The following is a 13,063-nucleotide window of genomic DNA, read 5'->3' on the forward strand; positions in this document are numbered from 1 at the left end:
ATGTAATACCTCCCTGTACTGAAGGGGGCGCTACCAGACACCAGTCAGTACATACACTTCAGTAATACAGGTAAAGAGTAGTACCGAACATGTAATACCTCCCTGTACTGAAGGGGGCGCTACCAGACACCAGTCAGTACATACACTTCAGTAATACAGGTAAAGAGTAGTACAGAACATGTAATACCTCCCTGTACTGTAGGGGGTGCTACCAGACCCCAGTCAGTGCATACACTTCAGTAATACAGGTAAAGAGTAGTACAGAACATGTAATACCTACCTGTACTGTAGGGGGTGCTACCAGACACCAGTCAGTGCATACACTTCAGTAATACAGGTAAAGTGTATTACAGAACATGTAATACCTCCCTGTACTGTAGGGGGTGCTACCAGACACCAGTCAGTGCATACACTTCAGTAATACAGGTAAAGAGTTTTACAGAACATGTAATACCTCCCTGTACTGTAGGGGGTGCTACCAGACACAGTCAGTGCATACACTTCAGTAATACAGGTAAAGAGTATAGAACATGTAATACCTCCCTGTACTGTAGGGGGTGCTACCAGACACCAGTCAGTGCATACACTTCAGTAATACAGGTAAAGAGTAGTACAGAACATGTAATACCTCCCTGTACTGTAAGGGGTGCTACCAGACACCAGTCAGTGCATACACTTCAGTAATACAGGTAAAGAGTAGTACAGAACATGTAGTACCTCCCTGTAGTGTAGGGGGTGCTATCAGACACCAGTCAGTGCATGCAGTTCAATAATACAGGAGTTTTACCAGCGAATGCCCATTCTGATTGGTCGGTTCATAGACATGTTTCACAAATCTGGACTGTCCATAGCATTGTATGTTGAGTCTGGTTTCAACTTACAATGGTCCAGAAAAGACCATTGTATGTTGAAACTATTGTATGTTGAGGCCATTGTAAGTTGAGGGATCACTGTATTGTATACATAATAAATGTTGATTCCTAATCTTTTTTAATACATCCTTAATTCAGGTTATATTATCTGACACTATTAATCTCATTTTAATACCACTGTTTTTCTAGTTTATTTTTCATCTCTTTACAACTATCCTTTGAGGACTGGGACAATATATAATTCAGATTATATATACCCTCTACATATTATTAGGTCTTTTTTGGGGATACAGACCAACCCAGTTAACCTCGGGATTGTTAGTCTGAGTGAGCTACACACTGTTACGCCGAGCGCTCCGGGTCCCCGCTCCTCCCCGGAGCGCTCGCTACACTCTCGCTACTGCAGCGCCCCGGTCAGATCCACTGACCCGGTGCGCTGCGATACCACCTCCAGCCGGGATGCGATTCGCGATGCGGGTGGCGCCCGCTCGCGATGCGCACCCCGGCTCCCGTACCTGACTCGCTCTCCGTCGGTCCTGTCCCGGCGCGCGCGGCCCCGCTCCCCAGGGTGCGCGCGCGCCGGGTCTCTGCGATTTAAAGGGCCACTGCGCCGCTGATTGGCGCAGTGGTTCTAATCAGTGTGTTCACCTGTGCACTCCCTATGTATACCTCACTTCCCCTGCACTCCCTCGCCGGATCTTGTTGCCATTGTGCCAGTGAAAGCGTTTCCTTGTGTGTTCCTAGCCTGTGTTCCAGACCTCCTGCCGTTGCCCCTGACTACGATCCTTGCTGCCTGCCCCGACCTTCTGCTACGTCCGACCTTGCTTCTGTCCACTCCCTTGTACCGCGCCTATCTTCAGCAGTCAGAGAGGTTGAGCCGTTGCTAGTGGATACGACCTGGTCACTACCGCCGCAGCAAGACCATCCCGCTTTGCGGCGGGCTCTGGTGAACACCAGTAGTGACTTAGAACCGGTCCACTAGCACGGTCCACGCCAATCCCTCTCTGGCACAGAGGATCCACCTCCTGCCAGCCGGCATCGTGACACACACCTACTCTTATCATTTTCATTTAAAAAGGGCCATTGTGGAGTTCACAGAGGGACATTTTGGGTTAATACTACTTAGCAACATGACACTCACATCAGGGACTACTGCCCTTATCATCATCCCAGTGACCTACCACAATAACTTCCTAGTGAAATTGTAGCGGAGCCCATTCACAGCAGCCAATCTAAACAAGCAGAGCTGCAGTGTAAAGCATGTGGAAGTGTGGTGTCCCGGAACCGTATTGCATCCAGTACCTAGTGCAGAGGTCCCCAAAGTCAGAGTAACTAAGTTCAGGTAGGGTTCCTCAGGTGGGACAGCCCCTAGTCGCCTCTCCTTAAGTCTAACTTTAATATTGGTAAATGTATATATTTAATAATTATAGCTATATTCTATAGAAATGTATAGTACTTACCTTGTTCAGCATCGCAGGACCTTCGGTCATGTGACCATGTTAATAATCTCTATGGTATGTTGCAGGACCTTAGGAGGTCCTTGGGTCACGTGTTACCCACAAATCTCTGTAATGGTGATTAACATACGTTTGGACCAATTAGCGTTAGTCCAGCCCCTACCCATATAAGGGAGCTGGGTCCAATTATCGCTCTCTTGGGTTGCTGCTCTCGTGGATGCCGGACTAACAGGACGGTGTTTAGGCAACTTTCAAAGACACGCTAGGCCTCAAAACCTATGGCCTCAGCGAAACTAAAACCGTGAGTTTTACTCTAATTCCTGCTAATGCTAGCGTGACTACTGGACCGCAACTAATTCCCCTAAATCCAGTGGAACAGCGCAATAAACTAAAGACTCTTAAAGCTAAAGTCCCAACCATTGTCAATCTCCAAAGGAAGCTGTTGTTATGATAAGAGACTGTTGTGTTAATGAAGTGTACAGAAAACCTTCAGTAAAAGTTAACGCTGTTTACAGAAGCTTTCCGGTTGTGGACAATCCATTATTATCTACCTCAAACCTATTATCATCTACCTCCCTATCGTTCCTGGTAAGAGCGGCAGTACGAAAAGCTTTAAAGAGGAGCCCGCACCCTGGCGTCACGAAAAGCAAGGGTTAACAAGCACCCTTTAATAACAGCACAGCTACACTCCCCATACCCTACACCCCTTAGGCTATCACAGAAGGGACAAAGCAACAACCCCAGACTCTAATGGTACGTTCACACAGGCGCAGGGGTCAAGTCCTGGGGAAAAAAGTGTGGGAACTCACCCTAGATTTCCACCAAAGGGCTGGTGCTACAGGACTCCTGCTAATGGGAAGGGTGTTCCTGCTGTTAAAAAAGTGCAGGAACTCCATTCCCATTGAGCCCTGCACAGGCGGGTTATAGGCGTATCTCCCGCTGTACATTTGAGCTGCTATGGTGGTGCTGCAGCCGATCTTCCACAGCAGATTGCATTGACCTCAATGTGGTTTAAAGTTTATTTTATTGCTACAGTTTCTTATGGTATTTAGAATCATAGCTAAACTTTACTTCACCTAGGGCAAACATTCAGTTTTCTGCTCTACCTGGTGATGCCCCTCTCCTCTGGCACCCAGCACCTGGGACTCAACATCTGTGCCAACCCTACCCGGCTACACCCTGGATGGCAAAACATGTTCATCCCTTTGTAAATCCTTCTATTGGCAGTGATTGGCCGGATATGCATTATTTATTAGGCTTTGCTTCTGCAGTGTAAGGTTTAGTTGGCTCCATATGAATCTAAATTCTGCATATGGAAGCCACACAGGGCACTCACACAGCCAGCCAATTGAGTAAAGCCTATACTGTAGATCCGTGTGTGGTGTCCCAGTACAGCCCTTTCAGCTGCTACCCACTAGAGCAGTGTTTCCCAACCAGGGTGCCTCCAGCTGTTGTAAAACTACAGCTCACAGCATGCCCGGACAGCCTTTGGCTGTCCGGGCATGCTGGGAGTTGTAGTTTTGCAAGAGCTGGAGGTGCCCTGGTTGGTAAACACTGCACTAGAGAGTTGTCAGGTGGCTCAGTGTATAAAGGTTTGCTTGATATACTGTATATTGTTTATTTCAGGTACTGGAGACGTTTTCCTACTGTATTACTTTGCATTGCACTTTATTTCATGCTCTTCCAGAGTCCAAAGGATAAATATTTCATTTGGTCACATGTCAGCTCCTGACCAATAATTGCAGGAGAGAGTCTCTGGTCCCACTTTCCTCTCCTGGGGAAATGGGTGGAGTTAAACCTAGCCTAGGTTTGCTAATGCTTGGCATACCTCTCACATAGGCCACGTATAACTTGTCTACAATCAAGTCGCTCTTTCTAATTTGCCTTCCTTAAATTGATAGTGGATCCAGCATGACACCCAGTCAGAGGCCATATGCCCAGCAGAGGTGAGTGAAATGAGTGTTAGGGTCCCATTTGAAATGAGGCCTCCTCCGTGTGGTGGATGGGGGACACGTTTTGATCAAAAAGTGCGCTAGACGCCTCAATTTTTTGAGTGCTGCTACAACCTTCTTTTTTGTATACTCTGTATTTGCCGCAGCAGCGTGGACCCGTGTATTAGGTAGTTGTGCTGGCTGTTTTTGTTTTTGCTGTGCAATTTAGGGGGAGTGGCACCCTCTGTCGCCAAGCACCCCTACCTATTCACAGGAGGTTTTTTTAAATTGATAGTGGATTGTTACAGCCTGCGCTCCGGCCACACAATTCGGCCGCGAGCGCATTGTCCCTGTTCCCGGTGGGGCCGGGATTCGCATCGCGGGACGCGCCCGCATGCGAATGCCCGCCCGTCACTTACCTTGCTCCTCTGCCACCTCCTCCACTGTGTCTCAGCTCCAGCGCGCATGTCCCCGTCTCCTAGGGGGAGGCGCGCGCTGGAGCTCTGAAATTTAAAGGGCCAGTACGCCCATAAATTTGTGTAACACCTGACGCTACTCTATAAGTCCCTGCACCTCCCACACTTCCCTGCCGGATCTTCAGTGCTCATTGCCTAAGAGAAAGCGTTCCCATTGCCTGTTTTGCCTACCCATGTTTCCAGACCTTCCTGCTACATTTATCGATTCCGAACCTTTGCCGTCTGCCTTGACCTTCTGCTAAGTTGACTACGCCTCTGCCTCATCCTCCGGTTTCCCTGTCTTGCCCAGTTACCTATGTGGTTGAGCCGTGTCGGGGGTAGCGACCTGGGTGTCGCCTGCCGCAGCAAATCCATCCTGCTTTGGGGCGGGCTCTGGTGAAGACCAGCGGCACCTTAAACTCCGCTCCCCGATAAGGTCTGAGTCATCAGTCACACAGGTAGAGGTTCCACATCCAGCTCCGAGACAGCCCGAATTCAGGTGCGCGACATGGATCCAGCATGTCACACAGTCAGAGGCCCAGCAGAGGTGAGTGAAATGAGTGTTAGGGTCCCATCCGAAATGAGGCCACTTCTGTGTGGTGGATGGGGGACATGTTTTGATAAAAAAAAAGTGCGCTAAGAGCCATCATTTTTTGACCAAGAGTGTTGCTGCAACCTTTTTTTTTTTTTTTTATAATTTGCCTTTCAGCCCTAAGAGGAAGAATTTCATCTTTCAAGAAAGAAGAACTTGTACAAGGGCCTCTTTGACATATACTGATATTTTGTAGGCCACACGATGGGGTCAGAGCTACCTGTATGCCATTGCATGAGGACTTCCCTATATATGTCTCTCTATGTGTCGTGTCAAAGATTATCGCCAAAGCGCTAGTAAAGTGGGGTCCCTTTTCACACCGTGCACCACGGAAAACCATTTTGTGAATATGCTCATGGTTTTAGTAAACCTGGACAAAAAAATTGAGATCTAATTGATCCTAAAATCTACTCACACATCTGCAGTAGACATTTCACATACATGTGCTAAAGCAAAGAAGCAAGTGCTAAAGAAGCATTAATTAAAGGGACAGCGACCAACTTCTATTCTCCCGACGCCTAAGCTGTATGAAAAAAAATCTGTATAAAGATAACTATATTTTACTGAAATTGTAAAAGGAGTTTAGTAAAGTTTAAAAATTGTTTCACAGAAACCTAGCATCAGAAGTTTAATGTCAGTGCTGCCAAGTGACATATTCATCAGGGACTACTACACCTATTATAACCCTATACACTTCCTGTACTACACATACAGTACTGCATGCATGGACCCTGTACAGGGCCAGCTCTGCCTATAGGCAAAATAGGCAGCCGCCTAGAGCGCCCTCTTGATGGGGACACCACTCTGCCAGCTGCAATAAACTTAGCCAGCATATGAAGCACCCGCCCATTCAAAGCATCTGCCCATAAAGCAAAACCTCAACATGCTACCCCCACCCCACCCTTACTATAATAATCAGCATTTTTCAGCCTGCTGGAGGAGCGCAGCACCACCTCTGAGGCAGACAGGGGCGATCACTAAGGGCAGGTCTGCCACACATCCTGATATTGCGTGTGCCTTCATACATCGGGAGGAAACAATGGGCAAGGTCAAGGGATGGCAAAATTAGATTTCGCCTAGGGTGGTAAAAATCCTTGCACCAGGCCTGACCCTGTACTTCATGTGGTGTCCCGGTACCGTATGGTATACCCTACCTTATGTGGTGTTCCCAAAAGTCAGAGTTACTTCGCTCCAGTAGGGTCCTCCTGATGGGATAGTCCTAGGCGCCTCTTCCTTCTTCAATTCTATGATGTTTACAACATATGATGGTAATTAGTTCCAAACGAGCCATTGTTTGTCGAATCCATCGTATGTTGAGGGATTCGTGCAATGTAAAGTATAGGAAGCTGTACTCACCTGTCCCCGCCGCTCGAGATGGTGTCCCCGCCGCTCCCGATGGTGATCCCGGGCCTCCGCTGGGCTCTCCGCTGTCTTCTCCCGTCCTCCGCTGTCTTCTCCGGTCCTCTTCTGTCTTCTCCGGTCCTCTTCTGTCTTCCGCAAAGGCCTTACTGGGCCTGCGCTGGACCCGGAGGTCACCCCGGAGCATCGTGGAGGGGTAAGTAATACTTACCGCACCACACGGGGAACATTAAGCTGCTATCCGGCAGCAGCTTAAGCATTTGGCGCTGCCGGATAGCACTTAATGCGATGGCCCCAACATAAAAAAGCATTGTATGTCGATTTCATCATATGTCGGGGCCATCGTAGGTCGGGGGGTCACTGTAATTTTATGTTTAATTATCTATATAGTGTCGCAGGACCTTAGGTCACATGACTAATGTTACTTCTTTAGGTTATGCTTAAGGACCTTCCAAGGTCACATGGTATAGTCACATGTCAGACCATAATCCTTTGTAAGGAGAATTGACATATGGTATGGACCAATGAGATTAAGGCCAGCCCCTGCCCATATAAGGGAGCTGCCAGCCAATCCTCGCTCTTTTGGTTTCCAGACTAGTGGAGAGTGAGAAGTGATCCATGCAACTTACAAAGACAAGCTTAGGCCTGAAGCCTGCCAGCCTCGGCCTGAATCTAACCGTGAGTTTAAATATCAATCCCCGCTAAAGCTAGCGGGACTACTGGACCTAATATCAATCCCCTAAATCCAGTGGAACAGCGCATATAAATCTCCTAAGCTCTAGAAACTCACAAGATCCCAACCAATTGTCAAACTCCAAATAGACTTTGTTACATGGACTGTTTCCTGTTTAATCCTGCATAAAAGCTGCAGTAAAAGTTCCGACAGTTTTCTACACAATCTCCAGTTGTGGACAATCATATATACAGCTCTTGGGATGATAGGACAAGCATATGTACAGAGGAGCCCTCACCCTGGCGTCACTACAGTTAAGGGTTAAATCAACACCCTTTCATCACTGCACAGCTACACCCCATATACCCTATACCCACACAAGCTTACCACATTTATAATAGCATACAAAGAGATATGCACAGTGGCACAGGTTTGTCCAGCTCACCTCAAGCTCCTTGATTCAATTCCTCAGCACAGACAGTGCTCAATCCCTGTCCAGACACAAGGACAGAGAGGGATGTCCAGCCCGTTATGAAATCATGAAAGGTAGATTTAGTTTTCGTTTCTTTTAAAATCACAACATGGCACTTGGAAATGGGTCTATACCCTACCGTTTCTTACGCTAACATCCTAAGCCATGAGTATGACGCCGATGATTAAGAACGCTGTGATGGAATCATAAACGTGTCGGGCATGGGCCCATTTTCAAGTAGCGCGGCCTCAGCTCTGTTCTGTTAGAGTGCCTGTACGGGTCCCAGCTCGGCCTCGGCTCAGCTCCTGTGTGTGATGTTTTGCACACAGCAGGTCAGCTGATCCAAACACGGCCCCTCCATTCAACGCTATGGGAGAGGCGGAGACACAACGGGCCCCCACCTCTCCCAAATAGAATATGTACAAGAATATAACTACTATAATACTGCCTCCTATGTACAAGAATATAACTACAATAATTCTGCTCCTATATACAAGAATATAACTACAATAATACTGCTCCTATATACAAGAATATAACTACTATAATACTGCCCCCTATATACATGAATATAACTACTATAATACTGCCTCCTATATACAAGAATATAACTACTATAATACTGCTCCTATATACAAGAATATAACTACTATAATACTGCCTCCTATATACAAGAATATAACTACTATAATACTGCTCCTATATACAAGAATATAACTACTATAATACTGCTCCTATGTATAAGAATATAACTACTATAATACTACTCCCATATACAGAATATAACTACTATAATACTGTCCTATATACAAGAATATAACTATAATACTGTCTCCTATATACAAGAATATAACTACTGTAATACTGCCTCATATATACAAGAATATAACTACTATAATACTACTCCCATATACAGAATATAACTACTATAATACTGTCCTATATACAAGAATATAACTATAATACTGTCTCCTATATACAAGAATATAACTACTATAATACTGCTCCTATATACAAGAATATAACTACTCTAATACTGCCTCCTATATACAAGAATATAACTACTATAATACTGCTTCCTATATACAAGAATATAACTACTATAATACTGCCTCTATATACAAGAATATAACTACTATAATACTTCTCCTATATACAAGAATATAACTACTATAATACTGCTCCTATATACAAGAATATAACTACTATAATACTGCCTCCTATATACAAGAATATAACTACTATAATACTGCTCCTATATACAAGAATATAACTACTATAATACTGCTCCTATATACAAGAATATAACTACTATAGTACTGCTCCTATATACTGTCACGATGCCGGCTGGCAGGTAGTGGACCCTCTGTGCCAGAGAGGGATTGGCGTGGACCGTGCTAGTGGACCGGTTCTAAGCCACTACTGGTTTTCACCAGAGCCCGCCGCAAAGCGGGATGGTCTTGCTGCGGCGGTAGTGACCAGGTCGTATCCACTAGCAACGGCTCACCTCTCTGGCTGCTGAAGATAGGCGCGGTACAAGGGAGTAGGCAGAAGCAAGGTCGGACGTAGCAGAAGGTCGGGGCAGGCAGCAAGGATCGTAGTCAGGGGCAACGGCAGAAGGTCTGGAAACACTGGCAAGGGACACACAAGGAACGCTTTCACTGGCACTAAGGCAACAAGATCCGGCAAGGGAGTGCAAGGGAAGTGAGGTAATATAGGGAGTGCACAGGTGATAACTCTAATTGGAACCACTGCGCCAATCAGCGGCGCAGTGGCCCTTTAAATCGCAGAGACCCGGCGCGCGCGCGCCCTAGGGAGCGGGGCCGCGCGCGCCGGGACAGAACAGACGGGGAGCGAGTCAGGTAGGAGAGCCGGGGTGCGCATCGCGAGCGGGCGCTACCCGCATCGCGAATCGCATCCCGGCTAGCAGCAGGATCGCAGCGCCCCGGGTCAGAGGACGTGACCGGGGCGCTGCAGCGGAGGAGGTGAAGCGAGCGCTCCGGGGAGGAGCGGGGACCCGGAGCGCTCGGCGTAACAGTACCCCCCCCCTTGGGTCTCCCCCTCTTCTTGGAGCCTGAGAACCTGAGGAGCAGACTTTTGTCAAGGATGTTGTCCTCAGGTTCCCAGGATCTCTCTTCAGGACCACAACCCTCCCAGTCTACTAAAAAAAAATTTTTTCCTCTGACCTTTTTTGCAGCCAAAATCTCCTTGACCGAGAAGACGTCCGAGGAGCCGGAAACAGGAGTGGGAGGAACAGATTTGGGAGAAAAACGGTTGAGGATGAGTGGTTTGAGAAGAGAGACGTGAAAGGCATTAGGGATACGAAGAGAAGGAGGAAGAAGAAGTTTATAAGAGACAGGATTAATTTGACACAGAATTTTGAAAGGACCAAGATAGCGTGGTCCCAACTTGTAGCTAGGGACACGGAAGCGGACATATTTAGCGGAGAGCCATACCTTGTCTCCAGGGGAAAAAACGGGGGGAGCTCTTCTTTTCTTATCCGCGAACCTCTTCATGCGTGAAGAAGCCTGTAAGAGAGAATTTTGGGTCTCTCTCCATATAATGGAAAGGTCACGAGAAATTTCATCCACAGCGGGCAGACCAGAGGGCAAGGGGGTAGGGAGGGGGGGAAGAGGGTGACGGCCGTACACCACGAAAAATGGGGATTTGGAGGAAGATTCAGAGACCCTGAAGTTATACGAGAATTCGGCCCATGGAAGGAGATCTGCCCAGTCATCCTGGCGGGAGGAAACAAAATGTCGCAAATAATCACCCAGGATCTGGTTAATTCTTTCTACTTGTCCATTGGACTGGGGATGATATGCAGAGGAAAAATTTAATTTAATCTTGAGTTGTTTACAGAGAGCTCTCCAGAATTTAGACACGAATTGGACCCCTCTATCCGATACAATCTGCGTAGGCAACCCGTGAAGACGAAAAATGTGTACAAAAAATTGTTTAGCCAACTGAGGCGCAGAAGGAAGACCAGGAAGAGGAATGAAATGTGCCATTTTGGAGAATCGATCAACGACCACCCAAATAACGGTGTTGCCACGGGAAGGGGGTAAATCAGTAATAAAATCCATACCAATCAGAGACCAAGGCTGTTCGGGGACAGGCAGAGGATGAAGAAAACCAGCGGGCTTCTGGCGAGGAGTCTTATCCCGGGCACAGATAGTGCAGGCTCGCACAAAGTCCCCAACATCCGTCTCCAGAGTTGGCCACCAATAGAAGCGGGAGATGAGTTGCACAGATTTCTTGATGCCCGCATGACCTGCGAGATGGGAGGAGTGACCCCATTTGAGGATTCCGAGGCGTTGGCGTGGAGAAACAAAGGTCTTTCCTGGAGGAGTCTGTCTGATGGATGCAGGAGAAGTGGAGATCAGGCAGTCAGGTGGAATGATGTGTTGCGGAGGGAGATCAACTTCTGAGGCATCCGAGGAACGAGAGAGAGCATCGGCTCTAATGTTCTTATCGGCAGGACGAAAGTGAATCTCAAAATTAAATCGGGCAAAGAACAGAGACCACCGGGCCTGGCGAGGATTCAGCCGTTGGGCCGACTGGAGGTAGGAGAGGTTCTTGTGGTCGGTGTAGATAATAACAGGAAATCTTGATCCCTCCAGCAGATGCCTCCATTCCTCAAGTGCTAATTTAATGGCTAGAAGTTCTCGATCCCCGATGGAGTAGTTCCTCTCCGCTGGAGAGAAGGTCCTAGAGAAAAAACCACAAGTGACAGCATGCCCGGAAGGATTTTTTTGTAGAAGAACAGCTCCCGCTCCTACTGAGGAGGCATCAACCTCCAATAGGAAGGGTTTGGAAGGGTCAGGTCTGGAGAGCACGGGAGCTGAAGAAAAGGCAGACTTGAGTTGTTTAAAGGAGTCTTCTGCTTGAGGAGGCCAGGACTTGGGATCAGCATTTTTCTTGGTTAAAGCCACGATAGGAGCCACAATGGTAGAAAAATGTGGAATAAATTGCCTGTAATAATTGGCGAACCCCAAAAAGCGTTGGATAGCACGGAGTCCGGAGGGGCGTGGCCAATTTAAGACGGCAGAGAGTTTGTCTGGATCCATCTGTAGTCCCTGGCCAGAGACCAAATATCCTAGAAAAGGAAGAGATTGGCATTCAAACAGACATTTCTCAATTTTGGCATAGAGTTGGTTGTCACGAAGTCTCTGAAGAACCATACGGACATGCCGGCGGTGTTCCTCTAGATTGGCAGAAAAAATTAGGATATCGTCCAGATATACCACAACACAGGAGTATAATAGATCACGAAAAATTTCATTGACAAAGTCTTGGAAGACGGCAGGGGCATTGCACAGTCCAAAGGGCATGACCAGATACTCAAAGTGTCCATCTCTGGTGTTAAATGCCGTTTTCCACTCGTCCCCCTCTCTGATGCGGATGAGGTTATAGGCGCCTCTTAAGTCCAATTTAGTGAAGATGTGGGCACCTTGGAGGCGATCAAAGAGTTCAGAGATGAGGGGTAAGGGGTAGCGGTTCTTAACCGTGATTTTATTAAGACCGCGGTAGTCAATGCAAGGACGTAGGGAGCCATCTTTTTTGGAGACAAAGAAGAATCCGGCTCCGGCAGGAGAGGAGGATTTACGGATAAAGCCCCTTTTTAGATTCTCCTGGACGTATTCGGACATGGCAAGAGTCTCTGGGGCAGAGAGAGGATAAATTCTGCCCCGGGGTGGAGTAGTACCCGGGAGGAGGTCGATAGGGCAATCATAAGGCCTGTGAGGAGGTAGAGTCTCAGCTTGTTTTTTGCAGAAAACATCCGCGAAGTCCATATAGGCCTTGGGGAGACCGGTTACTGGAGGAACCACAGAGTTACGGCAAGGGTTACTGGGAACCGGTTTTAGACAGTTCTTGGAACAAGAGGACCCCCAACTCTTGATCTCCCCAGTGGACCAATCCAGGGTTGGGGAATGAAGTTGAAGCCAGGGAAGTCCAAGGAGAATCTCCGAGGTGCAATTGGGGAGGACCAAAAGTTCAATCCTCTCATGATGAGATCCGATGCTCATAAGAAGGGGCTCCGTGCGGAAACGTATGGTACAGTCCAATCTTTCATTATTTACACAATTGATGTAGAGGGGTCTGGCGAGACTGGTCACTGGGATGTTGAACCTGTTGACGAGAGAGGCCAAAATAAAATTTCCTGCAGAACCAGAGTCCAAGAAGGCCACTGTAGAGAAGGAGAAGGCAGAAGCAGACATCCGCACAGGCACAGTAAGACGTGGAGAAGC

Source organism: Hyla sarda, chromosome 1, assembly GCF_029499605.1.
Source record: "Hyla sarda isolate aHylSar1 chromosome 1, aHylSar1.hap1, whole genome shotgun sequence".
Taxonomy (NCBI): domain Eukaryota; kingdom Metazoa; phylum Chordata; class Amphibia; order Anura; family Hylidae; genus Hyla; species Hyla sarda.